The sequence below is a fragment of the Leptidea sinapis genome, chromosome 15, assembly GCF_905404315.1.
Source record: "Leptidea sinapis chromosome 15, ilLepSina1.1, whole genome shotgun sequence".
Taxonomy (NCBI): Eukaryota; Metazoa; Arthropoda; class Insecta; order Lepidoptera; family Pieridae; genus Leptidea; species Leptidea sinapis.
Genome location: NC_066279.1, coordinates 9651275 through 9668894, shown reverse-complemented (window position 1 = coordinate 9668894; position 17620 = coordinate 9651275). Strand labels below are relative to the sequence as shown.

Below are 17620 nucleotides of genomic sequence, written 5' to 3'. Positions count from 1 at the left end.
TTTGGATATTGATTTTTGTATTAGAAGTACAACTTCTTGCGTGCGAATACATAAAGTACTCACACACTTTTTTTAAATTATTGTAAGACAAATGGTCAGTCCAGAAACAATCAATATTGCCATACATACGATTGAAAGTGACTGTGTAAGTTGAGGAAGCAATATTTACATATAACCAAAGTGCAGTACAAAATTTATTTTACTTCCTGGAGTAAAACAAAACATTTAATCGTTGTTATATTTATTCATCAGCAACTGCAGTTGGAGCGCACATAACTGGTAATGAAACATATAGTGACACGTTTCTAGAATCGTTTAAAGATATTATTTATTTGATAACAAAGAGATATACAAGACCTTACTACTTCTTCAATTGGATTTATAGGAGATCAAAATTAAAAAGGGATCTAGATGTTTCAATTAAAAATATCCACGACTTTTCAGAACGGGTAAGGTTTTCAATTTATAAATTGCATGAAATTCTCCAATTTATTTAGTTACAATATACACGTGAAATTGTTTACGTAAAATACTTTTAGACGGTATAGAATGTGTATGTGACTAATTGGATTATTTAGATAATACACTAACTATGTCTTAATAAAAAATAAATGTTTAACAGAAGACAACTGACTTCAAAAACACTATTCCAAAACAATAGATGTAATATGCACTAAAAAGTATTAAAATAATTGCGTATTTTTATACAGTCTAATTAATTAATCTAACTAAGTAACGATTATTGTTATTTTTGTAATCGGTGTCCTCCCGCCGCGGCCCCGCTCTCGCCTCTCACCTCCTCACGTCCGCGTGCGACTCAAGCACGTGTCACCTATAAATGATACCGATTCTAAAAATAACAATAATTGAAGCTAGAATTAGATTTATTATATTTTATAAAAATACGCAATTATTTTTTTGTTTTTATTGCATATTATAATATATTCTATTGTTTTGGAATAGTTTTTTTGAAGTCAGTTGTTTTTTGTTAAGGTTTTCAGGTCTAGCTTGCCTTGTTTGTTTTTTATGGACTAAATATTTTCATAATTGATTGATTGATTAATCCCCTAAATTAATAAGAAGAGTGGTGTGATGACTGGTCCCTTATCCCATTTCGTATTTTTAACCTCGCCTAATGAAGTTTTCACTTCTGTCGCCAGACCATTGTTTATATTGCAGCAAGCTTGTACTTTAATTTGTACCACGGCTAATGTTTCAAACATTCCGATAGAGATGTCACTAAAGATAACAAACAAAAACTGATTTAAAACGAGTATAATCGCTTTACTTAAAGATTTTTTTTATAAATGTAACGTTTTATTTCTTAATTCAGATGTTGCAGATAAAGAGGGATGAAATTGCAAATGCATCTCAAGAAGAGATCAAATATGCAGGTATGTGTGTCTATAGCGCTAAACACTTTTAATCATTAATGTTCAAAATGCCAATATTTATTATGAATTAAATAAAATCCCCAAATTTCACAAACTTAAATATTAATTTCAAGGCTACGAACAGTGAATTGAGTACGAGGAGTGCAATAGAATAGTGATACTTTTGCCTAGTCTGCTATTCTAATATTATTAGTTATTTAAAATATCACAAATATGAAACTCAATATGTTTTAATCAAAATAGGATTTATAATCAGTTATTGAGCGTAAATACTACCACTCATAACAAAAAGGATGCCTAAGACTTGAGAAAAATGGGCGCAAGAAACTTAGCGGACTTTTTTCTCTTATTTTAGTTACAATATATTATATTATATACTATGCTACAGTAAAATGATAAGTATAATTAAATAGCCTACAACTGCATTCAGTACTCGACCAACGGTCATCGCTAACGTCAGTCAAGCGTAGCTATTATAATAAAATACTTTTACGAAACACTTGAGTAGAATATAATATTTTTAATTATTTCACTATAATCACAACTATATACAAGTAACACTAAATGATTTATAACAACAGGTAGTTGGGTGACCAGCAGCCAGCACGTCCGACACTTTTAACTGCCCCTACAAGGAATGCCCAATAGCTGAGAGCAATCCGTAACAGTTACCCTACTACCAGTCTTAATAATACGAAACTACCAACTTCATAAGTGACATCACTACGATTTTGCATGTGATTATATAATATTACAATTACCATGTGGTACTAAGGCCGATGTTAACCAGCTAAGCGTATTAGCTAATGGCCGTTCTAAATATTCAGTCTATCTTCGGTTGTGCCGCAACCCGCTCTCGCCTCCTCACGACTCAAGCACATCTCACCTATAACTATGTATGTAGTAACAAACCTATCTTGGATGACACTGACTCCAAAAATTACAATAATCGTAACTAGAATAAGATTAATTAATTAGATTGTATAAAATTAGACTGTATATTAGTCTATTGTTTTGGAATAGTGTTTTTGAAGGCGGTTGTTTTTTTTGTTAAATTTTGTTGTATTTTATGATATTTAGTGAATTTGAAGTATACTAACTAACAATTTGTCTAAATATGTGTAAATATACTAAATTTTTCGACACAGCAATGAACGTAAGTACTTTGCAATTTGATTACAGACAGTATTCCGTTACTTTGTCATGGATTCCGTAATCAGAACCTAACCAAACTCTTACCAAACTATCTTTGCAGTATATCCTTTCCAATAAAAAAAGAATCATCGAAATCGGTTGGTGCGATATTGATTTGTTATTCGTAAATTTATCATCCACTTTGCTATACGTATGTATAGCAAAATTTAAGACTTATATATGGTTTTCTCATGGATTCCACTGTCAGATCTGAACCAAAAGCAATGGGACCACTCGGAAAGCGCCAGCTTTTAAATAAAAAAGAATAATCAAAATCGGTTCACCAAGTCAAAAGTTTTGAGGTAACAAACATAAAAAAGCGACGAATTGAGAACCTCCTCCTTTTTTGAAGTCGGTTAAAAATCCTTTTGTATATGTTAAGTACTTATACTAGCGGCACGCTATGATGGCCGTTTTGACATATTATATTAGTGATGTGAAATGTCAATTTATTCTCGAAAAAAATATAATCAAATCTATTAGTTTTTGTTGCAAGTAGTACCTGATTAAAAAGGTTTAATAAAACAAATTTATAAATGTTTACTTAATAAAAGGCATAAAAAGCATTTATTTTCTCAAAATTGATTCCTTTAGATCCTATTTGATTATCCTTTTCCTATTTGATGTGATTTCTAATATACTAGATACTACTACCGCTTCGGTAACAAATGGTGCTCTAAGAGAAGAAGCGGCGCAAGAAACTCTCCCAGCATTCTTTTTTTGCGCTCTTTTCAATAAAAATGTACAATATTCTACAGTCATTTCTGTCGCTATAAAATAATCACAATCTAGTCCCAGGCTGTCCGATCATTTAGATATTCAGCAGTGGTGTAATAGGATTTACGACAGAGCCATTTTTTTATAAAACATTTAAATTTATTTATGCATAATGCCTGAACAGTGGCTGGGAATTTATTATAGAAGTGTATACATTTACCCTTAAAGCTATTATGTATCTTATGAAGCCTACTAAAATTAGTTACAAGCAATACCTTATTTCTAGTGTTATAATAATGAAAATTACTATTAAGAGCAAAAAGGTGATGATTTTTTGTGAACTTATATTAAATTTTCATAAATGTACTGACAATGAACAGTCATAATATTTAATTCTCTAAATTTTTGTTTGAGAGACGACAAGCTGATATATAGCAAGAACAGCTCTCTTTTGCAGAGCAAACACTATATCAATGTCAGCAGCATGACCCCATAATAAAATACCGTACGTCATGACGCTGTGAAAATGAAAACTGAAGTACACTAATCTAGCGGTCGCAACATTCGTGTACTCTCTAATCTTTCTAACGGCATATGCCGCAGAGCTGAGTCTATCTGCTAGATGGGCAATATGTGGACCCCACTGAAGCTTTTTATCTAACGTGATACTCAAGAAGACCGTAGTGTCCACAAGTTCCAGTCTCTGGTCATTTATAAGTACGTTGGTTTGTACCTACGCTGTGTTTGGTGTAATGAACCGTAATCATTTGTTTTTTACTGTTTAAGTGCAGTTTATTCGTCACAAACCAATGCACTATTTTGAGAGTGCATTGTTTACCTCGTCATCAATATCTGCACGTCGCTTCACTTTAAAAATAAGTGAAGTATCATCAGTAAACAAAACAATTTCATGGCTATCATCTACCACAAACGGTAGATGGTTAATATATATAAGAAACAAGAAAGGATCGAGAATAGAACCCTGTGGAACACCTATTCCCACAGGTTTACCCAAAGACCGTTTGCCATTTAAATCGACTATCTGAACTCTTTCGCTTAAATATGATTTTAACAGATTTAGGGCTTTTTTTTCACTCCATAATGCTTTAGCTTAAGGAGTAAAGTTTTATGGTGGACGCAGTCAAATGCTTTGGAAAAATCACAAAAATGCCCAATGCACTTGTGACTCTTCCCAGGTGTCAAAAATGTGCTCAATAACCTGTGATCTGTGATCTAGTACCCGCATTAATTGTTGATAAGCCCCTAGTGAAACCAAATTGATTTTTGTTCATTTATTTACAAAAATGCATTTGTAGCTGTTGAAGCAAATGTTTTTCAAAAATTTTACTAAAAACAGGCAGCACTGAAATAGGTCTGAAATTAGCAAGGTCAAAGAACTGCCCGATTTAAACAAAGGTATAACTTTGCTTTAATTAATGAGGTCAGGGAACACACCCTCATTTATGCATTAATTAAATATTATTGTTAATTCAGGTGCTATAATGTCAAGTATGTATTTTACAATATTAGTCAAATGGCCCCATAGGTCTTTTGTATTTTTTAGGTTAATTAATTTGAAGATTTTTATTACATCGCTACCTGTCACATACTTAAATTTCAAATCAGTGGAAGATACTGGTACGTGTAATTTAAGCATATGATGTGCTGCTTTTGGTAAAGAGTTAAGGTCTTTAGTCGTTATAATCGGGATTTCGAAGAAGTATTTATCAAATTCATTCGAAGTGATTCTAGTAGGTTCCCAAAATACATTGAACAAATTAAAACTTTGAAATAAATTTTTAAGGCTAGTACAATTGGCCGAAGGTTCAAGCAAGTTTATATTAAGATCTCCACACAATATAATTGACTTGCTGGTTTTGCTAAATTTTGATAGTCCACCTTTCCATGTTGGAATTGTTCATATGATGCAGTGGGGGGGGGAGCGGTATACACTATCAATAATAAATTGCTCTAGTTCTATACAAGCTATCTCAATTTGTTGTTCTAAGGAGAGATTAACAATATCTCTTCAATAGTTACATTTTAATCTATTATTAATAATAATTAGGGAACCTCCATGTATTTCCCTACTTCTACAAAACGAACTGACTACTTTATGTTCTCTAAAACTGGTCTGGTCTAGCTGATGTCTTTTACGCCAATGTTCTGTAATAGATTATATATCTTTATTATATCAGCTCAAAAACAGTTTTTTAATTTAATACTTTGTATGTTCTGGTGAACAATATTTATGAGCTTTAAATATATTTGATAGAACTGAATATTGGAATGAAAATGAATATACATACTTCATATGCATATAAGAAATATATGAATACAAAAAGAGACCAAAAGGCCAGATTTAATAAGATTCGTCCATACTGCTATTTTCACTGTCGTCACTGATATCATCACCTACATTAATTATATGTTCGTTTTCTAAAATATTAATATCTATTTTCACATCTCTTTCATAATCTTCCCTTATTAATTTAACAGTTCTATTCACAACCTTTTCCCAGTCTCCTTTAGTCACATGTTCACAAGCTTCTTCTAATATTTTTAGCATTTTCGATGTGGTAAATGGGGTTTCTATATTGCGTCTTGCAGCATATTCCTTAATTTGAGCCCACATCAACTCAATAACATATATTCACAATGGTAAGGCGGTAACCGTATAAATCTATGCCCATGTTCTAACGCTATTTCGTCAATGACGTATCGGATCTTGGTTTTCTTTTAAAAGACGTACTTATTCCGCTTTTAACATTTATGTTTGCATCTACGCCATTTTTGAAGCCATGCGACGATGTCAGCTTTCTTTTGGGATTGAGCACGTGGCTTGTCAATTTGCATCGAGTGGTATGGGCCGTTGTCCATAATTATAATACATGGTTGAGGGAGGCTACACAACATTGAGGTAAACCATTCAGTAATCTTTTCTCCATTCATTTCTTCATGATAGTCTCTTGTGGTTTTTGACGCAAAAGCCATGAGAGAACCTTCGACAAACCCTTTGGTTCCGGCGTGACAAATTATAAGTCGCGATCCTTTTCCAACAGGAACTTTGGTCCAAGAATGGTTTACAGGTTAGCATTAAGCCATGTTTTATCCAAAAACACAACATTTTGCCAATTTTCAATTTCTTTCACTTGCCGTAAAAAACTATATTTTGCCATCACGATATCAAATCTTTCCAACAATGTTTTGCGTATGTTACATTGTTTGCATCGAAATCCAACGGTCTTTCAAAATATTCGTTAAAGAACTTTTCCCACGTAAGAATAATCCAGCTTCCTTCAGTGATTGCACTAACTTTTTTCTTGTTAGATACTCCTTCCGTAAATAGTAGCCGTTCACATGTCTTCAGATGGCATCGGCATCAAAGCTATCGATGCCTACTGGTTTTGCTCGTTTTCTCTTTTTTAGTGTGTGAAGTTTATTTTCTTCTGTGCAAGTCTCACCATATTTTTCTTTTGTTATTCGTCTAACAGTTCGTTGTCCAATATTAAGCGCATCAGCTACGCGTTCAACCACTGACGTTACAGGTAAAATTGGCCCTCCATTTTGAGATTCACGATTGAAATAGATACAAAGGCGTATAACAAACTCACGTGTCTGACTGATTAGAATAGTTCTCTGCGTACGTCGGCCATATCAACGAAATCCACAACAAAAGGCGTAAACAGAGTCCAAATTAACGAGCAAGGGTCAACAGTATTGCAGTATGAATATCCGAAATCTAAAGCCAGGTCAAAACTATATCACAATCGCAGTGCAATTTGTACATTTTGAAGCAACGTCAAGTCGAAACTGCTTTGTTTTGCATTGAGCACTGACGCGAGTTTGCCGGAGGTTGTAGTTGTGCTGGCCAGCGATCCTATGTGACGATCATATTAGGTTTCATTTTTAAAAATTTTGAATTTCGAAAAACAAATGCCGTGTTTTGTGGTAATTAAGTTCACCAATAATTAGAATCTTATAAAAATATAAAATAAATGTTCGCGGCACCCTAATATAGTTTAGAAATGAATGTAATAAATTTTGTGTCCTAAAATTATACATTCGATAAATTTTTATGACTAACTATGACACGCACTATTGACAATAAAGAACAGTAATTTGCTCCTTCAATGTAATTATTAATTAATACGAAACTTCATGAGTGGACAAACGTCTAAACGGCCATTATAGCGTGCCGCTAGTATAGTTAGGGTTATGGTTATGTTCTTTACACTGTCGAACTCAGCTTAAGTGATAATGAATTTTTGTTACTCAGTGGAATCTGATGAAGACAATGAATTAAAATTACGAGGAGCGTGTAAAATACATAGAAAAATATGATGATTACGAGTACATATATAGATTTCGATTGAACAAATTCTTCTGTCAACGATTTGCTGATGGATATAATTATGCCCATACAGAAGGAACCTCTAAACAATAATAGACAAGTACCATTATTATATCGAATATCGCCTTTATGTAAACTATTGCCCACATTCCGATTTTACGCTTTGGGTACAATGTTGGTATTAGTAAGTTACTACATAGTAGTAAATCTAAATCTGCTGCAATAATATATAATAATATACGAATAAAATATAATATTTTTGCAACACAATCAAACATAGGTGAGGTCTCGAATAGGATCGGTGTTTTCACTGAATGTGCAAACTGCAAGGTGTCTGTGATACCAATTTACTTTTTATGAATCTTGTGGCTAGATGACCAGGGTTGTCGGTGACCCAGTGCTCTGTAAACGGCTGGATCACTTGGCGTTGCGTAGAGATGTCACTTCATTGTGTGTCTTCTACCGCATTTATCACGGGGAGTGTTCCGGAGCTGTTTAACCTGATTCCTGCCGCCGAATTCCATCTTCGCACGACAAGCCACAAGTTAGGTTATCATCCCCACCATGTGGATGTGTTTTTTTTTTTTATGGAATAGGACAAACGAGCGTACGGGTCACCTGGTGTTAAGTGATCACTGCCGCCCACATTCTCTTGCAACACCAGAGGAATCACAAGAGCGTTGCCGGCCTTTAAGAGCGTTGGCGGTCCTCTACAGTGCGGTTTACAAGGAGTTTTCTTCCACGCACTACAAAGCTGTGGAATGAACTTCATTGTGCGATGTTTCCGGGACAATACGACATGGGTACAGGCAACGCTCGTTTGTTCTCCTATTCCATAAAAAAAAAACACATCCACATGTACGCTCGTCTACCCTATTCCTTAAAAAAAAGGCAAATCCGAGTATCTGAGTAAAGATAGCAGCGGTTTGAGTGAGACTGAATGATAAGCGTCCCAGAACTTTAAGTCTCATGATATTTTATCACTTTCCAAAACAATGCTTTTATACTTTTTGTTGTCTTTCAATGTTAACTGATTTCTTAACATCTGTGTGTTATAGTTAATTATTTTATATTATCTGTATTAGCGTTTTTGTCAATCTTACTTTGTTATCTCAAGCATTTTCTAAGGTTGTTGAGAATTTGTAGTTTTGTGTTACAGATTCTGTTTTCAAGCCATCCAGATACCATCTATTGGATAACGAAAATAAAACTTTGAGTCTTGAAGACGTAAAGGACGAACTAAGCGTTATACTAATAACAGGTTTTGAGACCAGTGCCAACATGATTTTATTCATTTTGATATTAGTGGGGAGCAATCCGCGTGTACAGAGAAAAATTTTCGCTGAGTATGTAGTCTTAATTTCTTTATTATTAATTAAAGTTTTTATTTCATCTGTCTTGATTTTTTTGTGGGTCTAATTTAGTAACTCAAATACCCAAAATTTACCAAACCCAACTATTTTCTAGCTTTTAATACAATTTCTTATTTTGTCATTTATTTTATTTAATTAAACTCTTGCAATATATTAGCTTTTATTTTGTTCATTCTACGTTGGTTTAAAAATAGCAGAAAAATTGTTCCATTTCGTATTATCAAGCTTCGCTAAGAAAAATTCACATCTGATTAACTAAACATTTGTTGTCACTATTGTTGTACCTTGACTAATGTTTTAGACTAGAAGAAGTTTTCGGAGATTCCGATAGAGACGTCACTAAAGCTGATTTACATTGATGCAGTATTAAAAGAAACATCTCGTTACTGGCCTGTTGTTCCGCTCATAGGCCGAGTTACTACGGAAGATATTCAACTCAGTGAGTATCATAATGATAAAAAGGTATAAAAGGCACTGATTTTCTCAAAATTGATTCCTTAAGAATTCTTTTTGATGTCATTAAATATAAAGATTTTGCACAAATACGTAAGTCCCACTAAAAGTTTTGAGTAACTTTAAAAAAACAACATGTTATAACAAAAACAATATGTTTATTGCTTTTCAAAATAATCTCCTTTACATTTTAAACATTTTTTCATGCGATCTAACCATTTTTTAAAACAGGAGGACCACAGATCTAAAGGCATGTTTTCTACGTGCTGATTGAACGCTATCACTGCCTCTTCAGAATTGGTAAAAGTGAAACCCCTTATCAAATCTTTGATTCTGGGGAATATACGGAAATCCCAGGGTGCTAGGTCGGGTCTATGTGAAGGATGTGTGACGAGTTGTACGAGCTGTACGAAGCTTAAAATGACTTAGTTTTAGATGTAGGAGAACGCGGCTTTTTGGTCGTCTTTCGCGAACTTTTTTTAACACCCTGGGTAAACAAATAGTAGAATACAACTCGGCATTAACACTCTTTTTATCTTCAAGTGGAATTGTGCAGATGGGACCCATAGCTGAGAAAAAAAATGCGATCATTTTTTACAAACGTTTCTCGCCTGCCTCACTTTTCTTGGCCTGTTCTCATTTTCAAACACCCATTCACAATATATCGACGTTTCGTCTGCTGTGACAATGGCACATTCTCGCGAAGAGAGACTACTTTTAAAATCATAAAAAAACATCGCTCTAAAATCTTTTCGACTTAATTAAATTTGCGTTGCGTACGTAGAACTTTGACGTGTGATAAAAACAATTGACAAATGATTACCCGCCAATTGTTTTTTTTTATTACTAAGAAGGTTGCAACGTTTAAAAAAAATTTATAACAATCGAAATTCAAATAGTCCGATGAGCTAGAAGTGCAACACTTTTAGTGTGCCCCATGTTAACAATTGCTATATTTGAAGTCTACCAAGATATTAATGGAAAAGTATATATCCATTGTAAAATTGTTTATTTTATCTTTAATTTCATCTTATTTACAGCCTTTGTTCTTGCAACTTAATTAATACATACAGATGTTGAATTTGCAGTAGTTGAATGAGAATTAATACATAGAAATGATTGCAAAATTAGCCCTATGATTGTAAGACTGAAGTGACAGTGTGAATATAGTTCCACGGACAGATGGCCGTTGGTTCAGTAAAGTCTTCGATTAGCGACCACGTACTGGAAGATGTAATGTTAGTAGGACTACACACAAGATGGACCGATGATCTGGTCAAGATTGCCAGACTACTAGTTATCTCATTTATTCTATAAAAATGTAATGGAACTAGCCAGCTACAAAACATACAGTAAAAGAGGTTTGTTTTTATTTCATACTCGAACAATATACACTTCATCCCCGAGATAATTTGATATGTTGCAGTGAAGGTTTTGATAAGATCTACAAAAGATAAAATAACTTTGTTCAGAAATTCATTAAAAAATATAAACTGAAAATCACAACACTTTTATCACGCTCATATAAATAACATATACTTACCAGTAAAAATGTAAAAATAAATAGCTAAGTATCCACAAAGTCGTTGTCTTGCAAGAGGATTAAAAAACTTATGTCAAAAAAATTTAAATCAAATCAAAATCACTTTATTCATGTAGGTCGAAGAAATGTTAAACTCTTTATTTTTTTACTTTTTTTTATGAATAGGAGGACAAACGAGCATACGGGTCACCTGGTGTTAAGTGATCACCGCCGCCCACATTCTCTTGCAACACCAGAGGAATCACAAGAGCGTTGCCGGCCTTTAAGGAAGGTGTACGCGCTTTTTTTGAAGGTACCCATGTCGTATCGTCCCGGAAACACCGCACAAGGAAGCTCATCACAGCGTTGTAGTACTAGGAAGAAAGCTCCTTGAAAACCGCACTGTGGAGGACCGCCACACATCCAGATGGTGGGGATGATATCCTAACTTGTGGCGTGTCGTCGAAGGTGGAATTCGGCGGCAGGAATCAGGTTAAACAGCTCTTCGGAACACTCCCCGTGATAAATGCGGTAGAAGACACACAATGAAGCGACGTCTCTACGCAACGCCAAGTAATCCAGCCGTTCGCAGAGCACTGGGTCCCCGACAATTCGAGCTGCTCTGTGTTGCACGCGGTCAAATGGATCAAGCTGATACTGGGGTGCGCCAGACCAGAGATGACAGCAATACTCCATGTGTGGCCGGACCTGCGCTTTGTAGAGCGTTAGAATGTGGGCCGGCTTGAAGTATTGCCGTGCTCTATTGATGACGCCCAGCTTCTTCGAAGCCGATTTGGCTTTGCCCTCCAGATGGCCACGAAATTGGCAATCGCTCGAGATTTCGAGACCCAGTATTCCGATACTAGGCGAGGCTTTGAGGGAAGTGTTACCACTATTTACCACCACTTCGGAAAATGTTGAGTTTTAATGAGAAGAAGTGGCAAGAAACTCATTGCCACTTTTATAAATCAACATTTACAGCTTCATCATTTTACAAATATTTTCAATTACAATATATTTAAACTGATGCAAAAAAACACCGGAAATAAATAAAGGAAATTTGCGAGCATTTTATTAGCAATTATAAAAAATAATTTTAATTTTTAAAACATGGAGTAGAGTTTCTGGTAACAGGATCATCCAGCCACCACATATAGGGCCCGTTATCACGAGCATGACACATGGGCCAGCCATTGCCACCCTCGACCATTTTCTAGGGAAGGGAAAGACCCGTCTCACATCAAATACCTCACACACAAAAAATCTGTGAGGTACATAAGACTTTAAATTTACCAAATATACCACAACCCTAAAATGTCATCTCAAAATTTAAAATAATTGGGTTCATTAGAAAAATGAGAAATTCAGACATTAAGACTAAAACAATATGGAAGATAATCAACACCGATACCCAAACAAATTAAAAAACAAGTTAAAAAAAGTATGTTTAAAAAAAATATTAACTGTACAACACTTTGTAGCACAGCTAAAATAAAAGCAGAAAGAGAAGGCGAAGTAATAAAAATTCAAAGAGGTGTTCGTGAAGGAGATCCGTTGTCACCAAAGTTGTTCACTGCGGTTCTGGAGAACGTTTTCCGTCAACAAAATTGGGAAAAAAGAGGATTGTCAATTAACGGAGACAACGTAACACATTTAAGATATTTTGCAGGTGACTTGATAATCTTTTCACCATCAAAAAACGATCTTCAAGTAATGCTAAGAGAACTAGACGAAGAAAGCCGGAAGGTAGGATTGGTTAAGAACATTGAGAAGACTAAAGCTATGACAAACGATATAAAACACCCAATTACTATTAAGAACAACACCATTGAATATGTTAATGAATACGTTTATCTAGGTCAAATAATCTCGCCATCAGACCTCACTTAAAAGAAAATAGAAAGACGAATAGGCTATGCTTGGAAAAGGTACTGGAGTCTAAAAGAAGTGATGAAAAACAGTGAAATAAGCATGACCATCAAAAGGAAACTTTTCAACACCTGCATCCTCCCTGTCCTTAGTTTCCTTATTAGGAAACTTAAATGGAAGTGGACGGGGCATACTATAAGAGGACGAGAGAAATGGTGTAAAACCATAATGAACTGGTATCCGAGAGACAGAAAAAGAAACCGAGGTACACCATTTAGGAGATAGGTAGACGAGATTAAAGCAGTTGGTGGTAGTACATGGACTAGAACAGCTGAAAACAGGAGTCAGTGGAGGCAGTTGGAGAAGGCCTATGTCTATAATAGACAAACAGACAAAACCCATAATTATTCAACTAATAAAAAAAAATGTATACATATAATTTATGAAGGAAAATACTGTCAGATTTAAATAATAATAATGCATGTAAAATAGTCTGAATAAAGGCTATTTTATTTATTTATTTATTTTATTATTTCCTCACATGGTTTTAGGACAGGACTGAACTTCAAACGATTCACCATTATGAATGGGTATCTAGGAATTATTGTAAGGGTTTCATGTGTTTTGGATTCAAAAATGGGAATAGAAATAAGGGGAATTTCTTTTACAAAAATTAACCTATCACCATTAAAATACGTGTTTAGTATAATTAGTAGTGTTGTGTTTAGTAGAATTATGTTCTAACTTCATAAAATTTTCTATACTAGCTGGATAAATTAATTTAAAATGCTTCTCTATTTTTATAAATATATCTTATAATTCTGTTGAATTAATGATTGAATGATGCAAGTTATGAAGTTTACTAAAAGCTGTAGCAGTTTCTACTTCTTGAATAATATCAAATATTGTTCGAAAGTTATTTAGAATACTTTAAAATTTTATACATTAATAGAATATTGTAACTAATTTTATTTGTCATATCCGATGCTAACCCGTTGCTTTGTGACTTAAGAAGTTCAACATTTCAATTGAGACCTTCTGAAACATTGACAAGTTTAGTAAAAGCTTTTTGCATTAATGAGACTCGTTGTTTCACAGAATGTTCTTCAATTTTTAATTTGCTTATTTCGAAATTTCCTAGTTCTAGTATTTTTCATAAAAATATTATCACCTATTTTAATCTCAGGGGCTTCTTCACCCTGTTTCTTATTTCTAACTTTAATTTTATCCTTTTCTAATTTTTCCGCGACATCCTCATATAATACCTCTAATATTTTCCTATGATCTTCTAAAAGTTTTTTATTAAATTCCATTCCCAGTCAATATCAAATACATTTCCTGAATTAGAATGTCGAAAAACTAATTCAAAGGGGGCAAAATCGGTTGCCGTATGAATACTACTATTATATGCCATGATGGCATATGTCATTACGGAACATGCATCTAAATCGGTTCTATCATATGTAGCTAATCTATAAATTTCATTAATTGTTGATTGAAAACGTTCTACAATTGCCATGGAACTTGGATTGTTGGGTGTCCTAATATACAATTCTATTTTATATAAATTTAGTAACTCTTTTATTAGCTCATTATTAAACTCTGTACCAGAGTCACTGTTTATCTTTTTTGGTATGCCATACATGCTAAAATATTTAATTAGTGCCCTAACTACTTCGGGTGTGCTATGATTTGGAATATTAATTGCCTGTCCTAATTTACTAAATGCATCTACTAGGGTTAAATAATATGCCTTCTTTAAACAAAAGATCGATGAATATTTCTTGAAAAGGTGAGTTCTGATTTTGCGTTAATTGAATAAGTGGCGAGACAGTACTTCACTAAAAGCCACCGCCTGCAACTTTATAAGGCGCAAATTCGGCCTCAAATGAAGTACTGGGCTTCTCACCTCTGGGCGGGTGGTCCCCAGTACCAGCTTCTTCCATTTGACCGCATACAACGAAGAGCGGCTCGAATCATCGACGATCAAGTCATCCCCGATCAGCTTGATTCTTTATCATTGCGTAGAGATGTGGGTTCTCTCTGAATCTTCTACCGCATTTATCACGGGGAGTGCTCAGAGGAGCTGTTCGGGTTGATTCCAGCGGCCGAATTCCACCAGAGGACATTACGTGCAAAGTACCATCCGCATCACGTAGACGTCTGGCATTCCACAACCGCGCGTCGTGTTCGAAATTTCTTGCCTCGCACAGCCACTTTGTGGAATCAACTAATGGTGGCGGTCTTCCCGAACAGATATGACTTAAGGACCTTCAAGAAAAAAGCATACTCCCACCTTAAGGGCCGGCAACGCATTTCCTGACACACCTGTTGTTGCGTCCATGGGCGGTTGCCTCACCTCTCCCCATCCCGTGAGCCTCTGGCCCGTTTGCCCTCATATAAAAAAGGAGACATTATTAATTATGTGAATGAGAAAACTCAAGAAAAGATTTCTTTAGTAAAAATTAATTTGAAAAGGCAACAAGATTACAACTCCTATAAACTTTTCGTGAATTAATGTATAATAGATACGTTCTTAGATAACAAGTCGGCATCAGGCGTAGCGTTTCGGCGTTTTGTTAATTTTCACAAGAGGAAAAATAGCAAAAAACAATGAGGTGCTGATAAATCATAAAAGGAATAATTGTATTAGATATTATATTAAAACACTGATATTAAAGAGTCATCAGAGAAGAGAGAGATCAGATCAGATCAAGAGAGAATCAGTTTTAACTGCAAGTCGCTTAAGAGATCAATACATGGTATAATATTACTAAGCGAAATAGCTGATGTGATTGCATTACAGGAAACGTGGTTATTGCCCTATGAATTGCCCCTACTAGGTACATTAAGTGACAATTTTGGATACACAGGCACTTCGGCAGTAGACACTTCAGCAGAAGACCAAAATTGGATATGTATTGACACAAACTTATGTACCAATAATACATATACATTTCATAGTGACGCTCATGGTTGCAACAGGTGGTTAGACCATTGTATCATCACTGAATCAGCGAGAACTACAGTTATGAATGTATATGTACAATATGACGTGTATTGGTGGGTTCATTATCCCTTAGTTGTGCAATGTAATTTGAACAATATTAAATCTAAAGTAGCTGATGTAACATCAAGCGTCGTTAGCAATAGAGTTAAATGGGGTCTTAGAAACAACGATCAAATAAATCAATATCATGCATTGTGTGATGCTGAATTTAAAACAATCGGAATACTCCCAGAACTGATTAGTTGTTGCGATAAGTACTGTAATACTAGAAGTCATCAAGCTATTCTTGATAATATGTATGCTGAAATAGTAAAAACATTATCATACAGATCATATAAGAATAGAATTTTCGAAAAATCTAACCACTTTATTGGGTGGAATAAGTATGTTAAGGGGCCTCACAAAGAGGTGCGATTAAAATATCAAACGTGGGTTCTTGAAGGACGTCCCCCAAACGGTAACATATATGATGAGATGACAGAAGCTAAAAAAATTATAATTCCGAATTAAAATGGTGTCAGGATACGCAGGATCAGTTTAAAATGAACTAACTTGCTTCTAATCAGGCTACCAAAGATTTAAAAAAAATTTGGAATACTACAAAGAGCCTCAATGTTAAACCGACCTTCCCTGTATATATTGGTGATGCAAATGAGCATAATGACATTGCTAATAATTTTAAAAACCATTTTTGTATACGATCACCCCTGCATTCCCATCTGTACAAGGTGAGCGATGCTGAGGTCTTGGATACGCATGAAAACATAAAAATACCGGCCAAGTGCATTTCGGATATAATTTCAAAAATGCAAAATCTCCTGGGTATGACAGTCTCAGCATCGAGCACTTTAAGTGTGCACTAGTTCATCTTCCGCGTGTTCTCTCTCTGTTTTACACTTTGTCTATAGGTCATTAATATTTACCGGAAGCATTAATGCGAACTATTGTCATCTCTGTTGTGAAGAATAAAACAGGTGACACTTCTGACATGAGCACCGTCCTATATCCCTTGCTACAACCGTGGCTAAGATACTTGACAGCTTGCTTAATAAGCAACTTGGTAATTCGTTTTAGAACCGGTACGTCAACGGAAAGTGCTATATTAACGTTACAGCATACTGTTGGGTACTATACCAATAGGAAAACCTCAGTGTTTGCCTGCTTTCCTAACTTGTCTAGGGCGTTTGACCTGGTGTCATATCCAGTACTGTGGGACAAGATGAGAAGTGCAGGAGTGCCAGAACAGTTCACTGCCCTAATCAAGTATTGGTATACCAATCAAAAAAATCAGCTTAGGTGGATGGATGCTCTATCAGAAGAATATCGATTAATATAAATAAGGCCTCACTTGGAGTAGTTTTGGAGCACCCCTGGGCGGGTGCTCCCCTGTATCAGCTTCTTCCATTTGACTGGATACAACGAAAAATTTTTAACAAAAAAACAACCAACTTCAAAAACAGTATTTCAAAATAATAAATATAATTTGCACTAAAAAGTATAAAAATAATTGCGTATTTTTATACAATCTAAATAATTAATCTAATTCTAGTTACGATTATTGTTATTTATGGAATCGGTGTCCTTCCGCCGCGACTCGCTCTCGCCTCTCGCCTCCTCACAACTCAAGCACATCCCACCTATAACTGTTTGTAGTTACAAACCTATCTTGGATGACACAGACTCCAAAAATTACAATAATCGTAACTAGAATTAGATTGTTTAAAAATACGCAAT

General features: G+C 34.8%; 1 long non-coding RNA gene across 1 annotated transcript; it reads left to right on the top strand.

Moving 5' to 3' along the window:
* The first annotated feature begins 289 nt into the window (after positions 1–289).
* Positions 290–10357, top strand: LOC126968517 (uncharacterized). The gene is made up of 4 exons (XR_007730223.1): positions 290–449; positions 1334–1394; positions 8819–9005; positions 9334–10357. It is a non-coding gene; the product is annotated as an uncharacterized LOC126968517 (long non-coding RNA).
* The last annotated feature ends 7263 nt before the right edge of the window (positions 10358–17620 follow it).